Source organism: Rhinopithecus bieti, unplaced genomic scaffold (assembly GCF_001698545.2).
Source record: "Rhinopithecus bieti isolate Rb0 unplaced genomic scaffold, ASM169854v2 scaffold_3043, whole genome shotgun sequence".
Taxonomy (NCBI): Eukaryota; Metazoa; Chordata; class Mammalia; order Primates; family Cercopithecidae; genus Rhinopithecus; species Rhinopithecus bieti.
The window spans coordinates 5770718-5780136 of record NW_016804580.1 but is presented as its reverse complement, the minus strand read 5'-3'; positions in this window follow the sequence as shown (position 1 = coordinate 5780136).

Genomic DNA, 9419 nt, shown 5'->3' with positions numbered 1-9419 from the left:
AAAAAAAAAAAAAAAAAAAAAATCAGAAAAGACAAATGTATGTGTACACATGGACATATATACACATGTAATCTATTCTGAGACGAGATTCTATGGTAAATTATTAAAAAATTAGTTTTTTTCCTAGCGTTGTATTGCAACCAGAAAGAAGAGTGCTGAATTACCTGTTTCTGCATTTCCCAATAATAAATCTCCTAGGAGAGATAACTTTTTGCAATTGTGCCCCCACCCACTTTCTCTCTGGCTTGTTTTATTTCCCACATACGAATACACACACAGCAGATACATCATGCACAGACTTTTTCTTAATGTATAATCTGTAAATCTAGGCCCATTTAGGTTTTCACTGAAGTTGGGAAACTGTTGAGGACTTACTTTCGTTCTTCACGGTGCTTGCACTTTGCCAAGGATCTTTGGTAACCAATAAAGTGATCATGTTCACTCTGAATATATTTCTTTGTCATTAAATGGAAAAGAGTATTCATGAACTGCTTAAACAGTATTTTTATACCAGAACAACACATAATGAAAAATGAGCTATAGTTGTTCCAAATGTTCAGAATAGCAGCTTCACATTTGCAGTCATATTTTGGCAAAACTATTTCACATTAATTGAAAATCACACAACAGTGCATGCATTCTGTGGAGGGATGCTTATTCACTTAGCTGCACCATCAAAAATTTAAACTATCTGGTTCAAATGACCTGCAATGCCTACTGAAAGAAGGATTGGAAAATTAGGAACTATGGACTTATTTGTGTGTTATTTTAGCCTTTTCGTGAAGCTTGAGTTAAATCTAGTTTTTGTGAAAAACAAAACTAAAGCAACATAAGAATCCCTTAAGTTGGTCTTGTAAAATCATATGGTGTTATTTTTATGTTTATTTTTTTTGAGATGGAATTTCACTCTGTCACCCAGGCTGGAGTGCAGTGGCACAATTTTGGCTCACTGCAACCTCTGTCTCCCTGGTTCAAGGGATTCTTCTACCTCCGACTCCTCAGTAGCTGGGACTACAGGCGCTCGCCACCACACCCGGCTAATTTTTTTGTGTTTTTAGTAGAGATGGGTTTTCACCATATTGGCCAGGCTGGTCTCAAACTCCTGATCTCGTGATCTGCCCGCCTCAGCTTCCCGAAGTGCTAGGATTACAGGCGCGAGCCACCACACCCGGCCATATGTGATTGTTATAAAAAATCTGTACCTTAAAGATATGTTAGTGAAACTAGATGGATACAGATATAACTATTTCCTTTTTTTTTTCCCAGTGATTTTTCTCTCTTAAATGTAAGACATGTAGGACTCCAGAACATGGACTGTAATTTGTTCTGATAATAGGAAAACCAATGCTGGTTTTCTCAGTGTCATAGTTATCAAGGGGCAATGCCAAAATCATTAGATAAGCATCATCTTTTCTATCACATCATTGTCTACATGAAATTTCATCTTAGAAAATATGCAAGAATATTATATTTGTTTCCAAAGCTTGGAAATACAATATAATTTGAAGTATTGAAAATATGATTCCTGGTTGACAACATCTTAGAAGTTGCAGAGGTATCTCTTTTTGAGACGACTTTAATAATGACTGACTTTAATAATGTTACAAAGCAAGGGAGGATTTCAATAGCAAGCAAGATGTGATGAATGGGCATGAGGAACAATGAAGCTATTGACAAAACATGCTAACTTTTAGAATTCTATCTAAATGATTTTTTTTTCCCAGGGCAGAGGAAGACCCCCAAGTGTATCAATGTTCATCAGATGCAGGGTAATAAAAATGTGAGTGACAGTTAATGGTCTGTGACTGTAATATGATTGTTAGTATAGGTGAGTGAATATATTGGTTCCTGTTTAAAGAAGATCAGTGGTCCACAGTCAAGATAAGTGAAGTTTGCAGAAAATCGAGGCCCTGAAAGGAAAAGACTAAAGCAAACAAACAGAAACAAACAAACCCACCACCACCACCAGCCACCACCACTACCACCACCACACCACCACCCACACCACCAAGAATTATACTGCACTTGACTAGTATTTTATAAATAATATATAAAATAATTTCAGTTAATTAAAAAATCGTTTGTTTTTCTGTCTAGATTTGACTTGAGTCAGTTGTTCCTGCTAGGGCTACTTTACGACGAACGATATATGGACAATCGGAGCTTAATAGGCAGAAGTGCGTGATAAAATTGTCCGTTTAAGGATCTGATTCCTGGCATCCAAAGGAACTGGAGATCAGTTAGTATTAGAAGCTTGAGATTTGTTTCTGCCAGAGTGAAAATTGGTCTCCATTAGGCTCAGTCACAGAATTCTTACGACGGCTGGCTAAGAAGGCTGTGATATGATATATGTCCAAGCTAGGCTGAAAATGCATAGTCTTTTTTTTTTTTTTTTTTTTTTTTTTTTTTTTTTTTTTTTTTTTCTTTTTTTTTGAGACGGAGCTCTGGCTCTGTCGGCCAGGCTGTGAGTGCAGTGGGCCGGATCACCCCCCCCCCCCCCCCAGCTGCAATGCAAGGCTCCGTCTCATTTACGCATTCTCGGCTGCCTCAGCCTCTCGCCAGTAGGCTGTTGGACTAGCAGGCGCCCCGCTACGCTCGCCCGGCTAGTTTTTTGTCTTTTTTAATAGAGACGGGGTTTGCACCGGGTTAGCCAGGATGGTCTCGATTTCCTGACCTTGTGATCCGCCCGTCTCGGCCTCCCAAAGTGCTGGGATTACAGGCTTGAGCCACCGCGCTCGGCCGAAAGTCATAGTCTTAAGTAATGCTGTATGTGCTTTGGAAAACCATCCGGGTGTTTTAATTTTTTTGTTTGTTGGTTTAACGAAAGTTTCCTAATTTTACAGTTCTCATAAATCTGGAACAAGCCTAATTAAGGTCATCAAGGCAAGTGAAAACCTAATGAGCAACCCTTTGGAAATAACATGGTGAGAATAATTTAAGTGTGAAATATTCAACTGTGGCAATGTTTAGCAAGGATTATTTCCTTCACATTTTTCTCACTCATTTGCCCATACTTCCTTCTCACTGCAGATTTATAGTGCTCTTAGGGAGGCTCCTGGAAGAAGTGATATATCAGACAAACATACTATTCAAAAGCTTAAAACTTAGCATCTGACTATGTAAATAAAAATAGAAAAAACAATGACCACAAAAAAGCAAAGTCAACTTAGATGAACCATTCTGCCCAACATATTATTAAGGAGAATGGGAAAAATATGCATGTCATCTAAAAGTTCATAATTTATTCTATACAGGAAGATTTCAAATAAATTTGATTCATAATACACATATACATTTATGTACATCAATATAATGGCCTTTCATAAATTACGTAAATTGATTGGAAATCAATCAATTTACTGATTATGGCATGTTCTTTATATGAAAATATTCAGTAGCTTCATGAAATAATTTATTGCACATTTTAAGAATTGTAAAGTTTCTGAGTGGGGCACAGTGGCTCATGCCTGTAATCCCAGCACTTTGGGAGGCTAAGGCGAGAGAATTGCTTAAGCCCAGGAGTTTGAGGCTGCAGTGAGCTATGATTGTGCCACTATACTCCAGCCTGGGCTACAGAGCAAAACATCGTATCTTAAAAAACAAAACTGTAGAATTTCTAGTGAGAAATAGAAAAAATTTCTAGTGAGACAAATAGAATATTTGAAAAATTAAAATAATTTAAATTCTCCATAATTTTTCATAGAAATATGTCAGCTTATTTTCAACAGAAAATTTGTCAGCTTATATTTTGGTGTCAGTTTTTCCTTGTATATGTTTTATTTCCTTGTGAGCAAATGTTGTTAGCTCAGTTAATAATAGCAGATACAGCAATCATAAAATCTCAGAGGTAATATTTTGGCATGGGCAGTAATTCAAATTAGAACTAATTATGGATAATTCAGAAAGCTTTTAGTTAATTCTTTTCTCATTCTGTATTCATCTTGTTGCACCAGATTTTAACTTCTTTTGTCTACAACATTAGATCTCACATTTTAGGATGTAAAATAAATGCTCTCTTCAACAATTTTTGTAACTTGGAACTTAAACTTAGCCTGTTCAAGTTATTTAATAAATAGTAAAAAGTAGATGAAGGAAACAGTTTAGGTGGGGTATACCTGTAAATCCAGCACTTACGAGGCAGAGTCAGGAGGATTGCTTGAGCCCAGGAGTTTGAAACCAGCTTAGGCAATACAGGGAGACCCCGTCTCTACAAAAAAAATTAGAAAAAAAAAAATTAGCCAGGCGTGGTGGTGCGCGCATGTGGTCCTAGCTATTCACAAGGCTGAACTGGTAGGATACCTTGAGCCTGGTGGTTGAGGTTGTGTTGCAGTGAGCCGTGATCACGTCACTGCACTCAAGCCAGCCTGGACGACAGTCTGAGACCCTGTCTGTCTGCAAAGGAAAAAAAAAAGGAAGCAGTTCATATTTTTTTTTGCTGATTAAACAAAAAATGGAAGACTATTTTTCAGAATGAATTTAGGTATTTTTTAGTTGTTACAAAATAACTGCTGCCTCCAAAAATCATTGAGTAACAACAACAAAAAAAGCCCCATGAAAAGTTAATGCCCACCCAGCCACTTAAAAGTAGTTCTGTAGACTTTACCAGAAGCTGCTTGTCAAAGTCCAGCGCTTACCAGTTGTTTTTTTTTTTTTCCTGCTCGATTCAAAGGAGATTGCTTTGCCCTGTGGGAGTCTTGCTCTTCCCAATAAGCGTGGAACAAAAATGCAATAGGCAGTTCCAGGAGTGTTGCCTTTGACAGCATGTCTCAGGGGACTTAATATTCTAGGTGGCAAGTGGCCAGAATAAGTAGGAAACTTAGGTAACTGCCAAGCTACAAGACTGAAGAAAGTACTGCCATAGCAAACTAGAAAGAGGGAAAGAAAGTTTCTGTATTAAAAAGAACGGAAAATTACATGGCTGATGATGAGTGAGAATTATGCCTGGTGTGTGTCTGTGTAGAGAAAAGGATAAACTTTTGGAGATGTTTATAACAACCTTACAATTTGAGAGAAGCTTTGTTTTTTTGTTTTGCTTTGTTTTTGCAACAAGTTCTCACTGTCACCCAGGCTGCAGTATGATGATGTGGTCATAGCTCATTGTAACCCTGAACTCCTGGGCTCAAATGATCCTCTTGTCTCAGCCTCTGGAGTGGCTGGAACTACAGGCATGAGCCACTACACCTAGCTACTTTGTAAAAATTTACAGTGACGGGGTCTCACTATGTTGCCCAGACTGGTCTTTAATTCCTGTCTTCAAGTGATACTTCTACTTCCCAAATGATGAGTATCCCAAGTGATACTCAGCCTCCCAAAGTGCTGGGATTACAAGCATAAACCACAGTGCCTGGCCCTGTTTATTTGAGTATTGCTTTCCTTAATGCTTTAGAAACCAAAATTATATCATTAATTATACTGACATTTGCCTGGACTCTAAAAATAATATAATGCCCAACAATTGTTTTAGCCGCCACAAATTAATCCACTTCTAGAATGCATAGCCCTTTGCAATGTGACTTTGCCACTTCTCCCATCCAGAAGTGGAATCTTCTCATTCCCTTGGAATGTGGCCTGGTCTTGCCAGTTGCTTTGGCTAATGGGCTATTGCAGAAGTATGTGGTATAGGTTCCGGAATCTAGACCCCAAGGAGCTTTTGCAGCTTCCATCTTTGTCCTCTAGAAACACCATGCCACAAAGAAGCTTGGGATGAAGGATCATGAGGTGAGAGGAGTCCAGCACCCAGCACACCCACTGGGAGCTACATGCATGAGACCCCACCCAATCAGCAGAACCATACAGCCAACAGAATCATGAGAAATAAGAAGTCATTGTTGTTCTAAGCCACTAAGCTTTGGAGTGGCTTATTACACATGAATAGGTATCCATGCTTGCAACTACTACAACCATCTAAAGTTGAGAGAGGCTGGGCCCGGTGGCTCACTCCTGTAATCCCAGCACTTTGGGTCGCTGCAATTTCTGCCTCCCAGGCTCAAGCGATTCTTCTACCTCAGCCTTCCGAGTAGCCAGGATTACAGGCGCGCACCACTACCACCCGGCTAAGTTTTAAAAAAATTTGTTGTAGGCTGGGCGCTGTGGCTTACACTTGCAATCCCAGCACTTTGGGAGGCTGAGTTGGGTGGATCACTTGAGGCCAGGAGTTCCAGATCAGCCTGGCCAACATGGTGAAATCCCTTCTCTACTAAAAATGCAAAAATTAGCCTGGACTGGTGGCATGACTGCAATCCCAGTTACTCAAGAGGCTGAGGCACAAGAATTGCTTGAACCTAGGAGGCGGAGGTTGCAGTTGGGGAACCGAGATCGCGCCACTGACCTCCAGCCTGGGGAACAGAGCAAGACCCTGTCTCAAAAAAAAATTGTTGTGAAATATACATTACGTTTACCATTTTAAGAATTTTTAAGTGTATAGTTCAATGGCATTAAATACATTCACATCGTTGTTCAACCATCACCACCATCCATCTCCAAAACACTTTCCATATTGCAAAACGGAAACTCTGGGTCCATGAATCCATAACTCTCTCTTCTTTAATCCCCTCCTTCCCACCGGTTTCTGGCAACCACCGTTCAACTTTCTGTTTCTATGTATTTGATTGCTCTAAATACCTCATGTGAGTGGAATTATACAGCATGTGTCTTTTGGTGACTGGCTGATTTCACTTAGCATAATGCCTTCAAGGTTTATCCACGTCTTCCCTTTTAAAGCTGAATAATGTTCTATTATATGTATATATCACCTTTTACGTATCCATTCTTCTGTTGATGGACACTCAGGTTGCTTCCACCTTTTGACTACTGTGACCAGTGCTGCTAGGAACACTGGTATACAAGTATCTGTTAGTGCTCCTGCTTTTATATTTTTAATGATTATACCCAGATGTGGAGTTGCTGCATCATATGGTAATTCTGTTATTATTATTTTTTTTTTTTGAGATGGAGTTTCGGTCTTGTTGCTCAGGCTGGAGTGCAATGGCTTGATCTCGGATCACCACAACCTCCACCTCCAGGGTTCAAGTGATTCTTCTGCCTCTGCCTCCCAAGTAGCTGGGATTACAGGCAAGGGCCACCATGACCAGCTAATTTTGTAATTTTGTATTTTTGGTAGAGACGGGGTTTCTCTATGTTGGTCAGGCTGGTCTTGAACTCCCGACCTCCAATGATCTGCCCGCTTCAGCCTCTCAAAGTGCTGGGATTATAGGCGTGAGACCCCGCACCCCGCCGGTAATTCTATTGTTATTATTTTTATTATTATTTTTGAGGCAGAGTCTCACTCTGTCATCCAGGCTGGAGTGCAGTGGCACGACCTCAGTTCACTGCAACCTCCGCCTCCCGGGTTCAAACGATTCTCTTGCCTCAGCCTTCTGAGTAGCTGGGATAACAGGTGCATGCCACCACGCTCAGCTAATTTTTGTATTTTTAGTAGAGACAGAGTTTCACCATGTTGGCCAGGCTGGTCTCGAACTCCTGACCTCAGGTGATCCACCCTCGTTGACCTCCCAAAGTGCTGGGATTACAAGCATGAGCCACCGTGCCTGGCCCTCAGCCCTATTTTTAATTATTTTAGGAACCACTGAATATGACTATTCTTTTGTTGTTGTTGTTTTGTTTTGCTTTGTTTTTGAGACTTGCTCAGGCTGGAATGCAGAGACACAATCTTGGCTCACTGCAACCTCTACCTCCCAGGTTCAATTGATTCTCCTGCCTCAGCCTCCTGAATAGCTGGGACTACAGGCGTCTGCCACTACACCCAGCTAATTTTTGTATTTTTAGTAGAGATGGGGTTTTGCCATGTTGGCCAGGTTAGTCTGGAATTCCTGACCTCAGGTGATCTGTCTGCCTTGGCCTCCCAAAGTGCTGGGATTACAGGCGTGAGCCACCATGCCTGGCCAGCAAAGGGTTTTTGTTTTGTTTTGTTTTGTTTTGTTTTAATGTTTTGAGACAAAGTCTCACTCTTTCACTCAGGCTGGAGGGCAGTTGTGGGATCATGGCTCACAGCAGCCTCGGCCCCCTGGGCTCAAGTGATCCTCCCACCTCAGCCTCCCAAGTAGTTGGGACCACAGGCGCGTGCCACCATACCTGGCTGATTTTTGTGTTTTTAGTAGAGATGGGTTTTCGCTGTTGCCCAGGCTGATCTTGAACTCCTGGGTTCAGCCTCCCAAAGTCCTGAGATTACACACATGAGTCACTGCACCCCGCCAGCAAAGGGTCTCATAGAGCCCTGAGGCCATCCCTTACTCTGAGAATGTTTTGCAGGCTGGATCAGCTGGAGATGCGAACAAGTTTTGCTTTCCAACAAAAGCGAGTCCTGCGTGTTCTCTTTCCTCTAAATTCTGCTTGCTAGCCACAGTTCTTTCTTTACCCTCACCTCTCTCGTAGCATTTTATCACATGCAGCTAGGACTAACTGACTGGTGCTTTCATCATTCTGCTTGAAAAGATCCAAAAGTTCATTAGGCACATTTTCTGTCTTCCAAGTTACCACGGGTGACAGTTTTGCCAATTTATTTCACTGCTGTATAACACAAACCACCATTTCCTGTCCGCAGTAGCAGTTTTTCACCTCTTTCCCAACCTCTGCTAATGCTTCGTTAATGATTTTCCCAGTTTTTGCTAACAGTTTTCATGCTGCTTTTTCAACCTCTACCCATTGCCCCCTCCTGAAACCAAAGCCACATATTTTAGATTTGTTCAGGCTTCACTTCATGCCCAGTACAAACAATGATACCAGTCGGGGTTCAGTTAAGGAAGCAGAGAGGTCAAGAGTATTGCAGAAGTGGGGAATGGGGGGAAAAAAGAGCACTGAAAAGATAAGGGATTTATTTTAGAAATTAGAGACATAAATCTGGGCAATATTGCAAGACTCCTTCTCTACAAAAGAAAACAAGATTAGCTGGGTGTCACAGGATGCACCTGTAGTCCTACAGTACTCAGAGGGCTGATGTGGGAGGATCGCTTGAACCCAAGAGTTGGAGGCTGCAGTGAAGTCTGATTGACAGAGAGAGAAAAAAAATTAGACACATTACACAAATGTAAGAGAAATGAGGGAAGTTAAGTTTTGGGAGGGAGCTGAAGGGTCAAAAAGAGTTATCGACATCTGGGTGCTGTGGCTCATGCCTATAATCCCAGCACTTTGGGAGGCCGAGGCAGGAGGATCACTTGAGGCTGGTGTTGGAGACTAGCCTGGGCAACATAGTGAGACCCCACCTCTAAAACAACAACAACAACAAATTAGCCAGGTGTGGGTGGCACATGCCTGTAGTCCCAGTTACTTGGGAGGCTGAGGTGGGAGAATCCCTTGAACCCAGGAGTTTGAGGTTGCAGTGAGCTATGATTGCACTGTCGCACTCCAGGCTGGGAGACAGAACAAAACTGACTCTAAAAAAAAAAAAAAAAGTCGTCATTCAA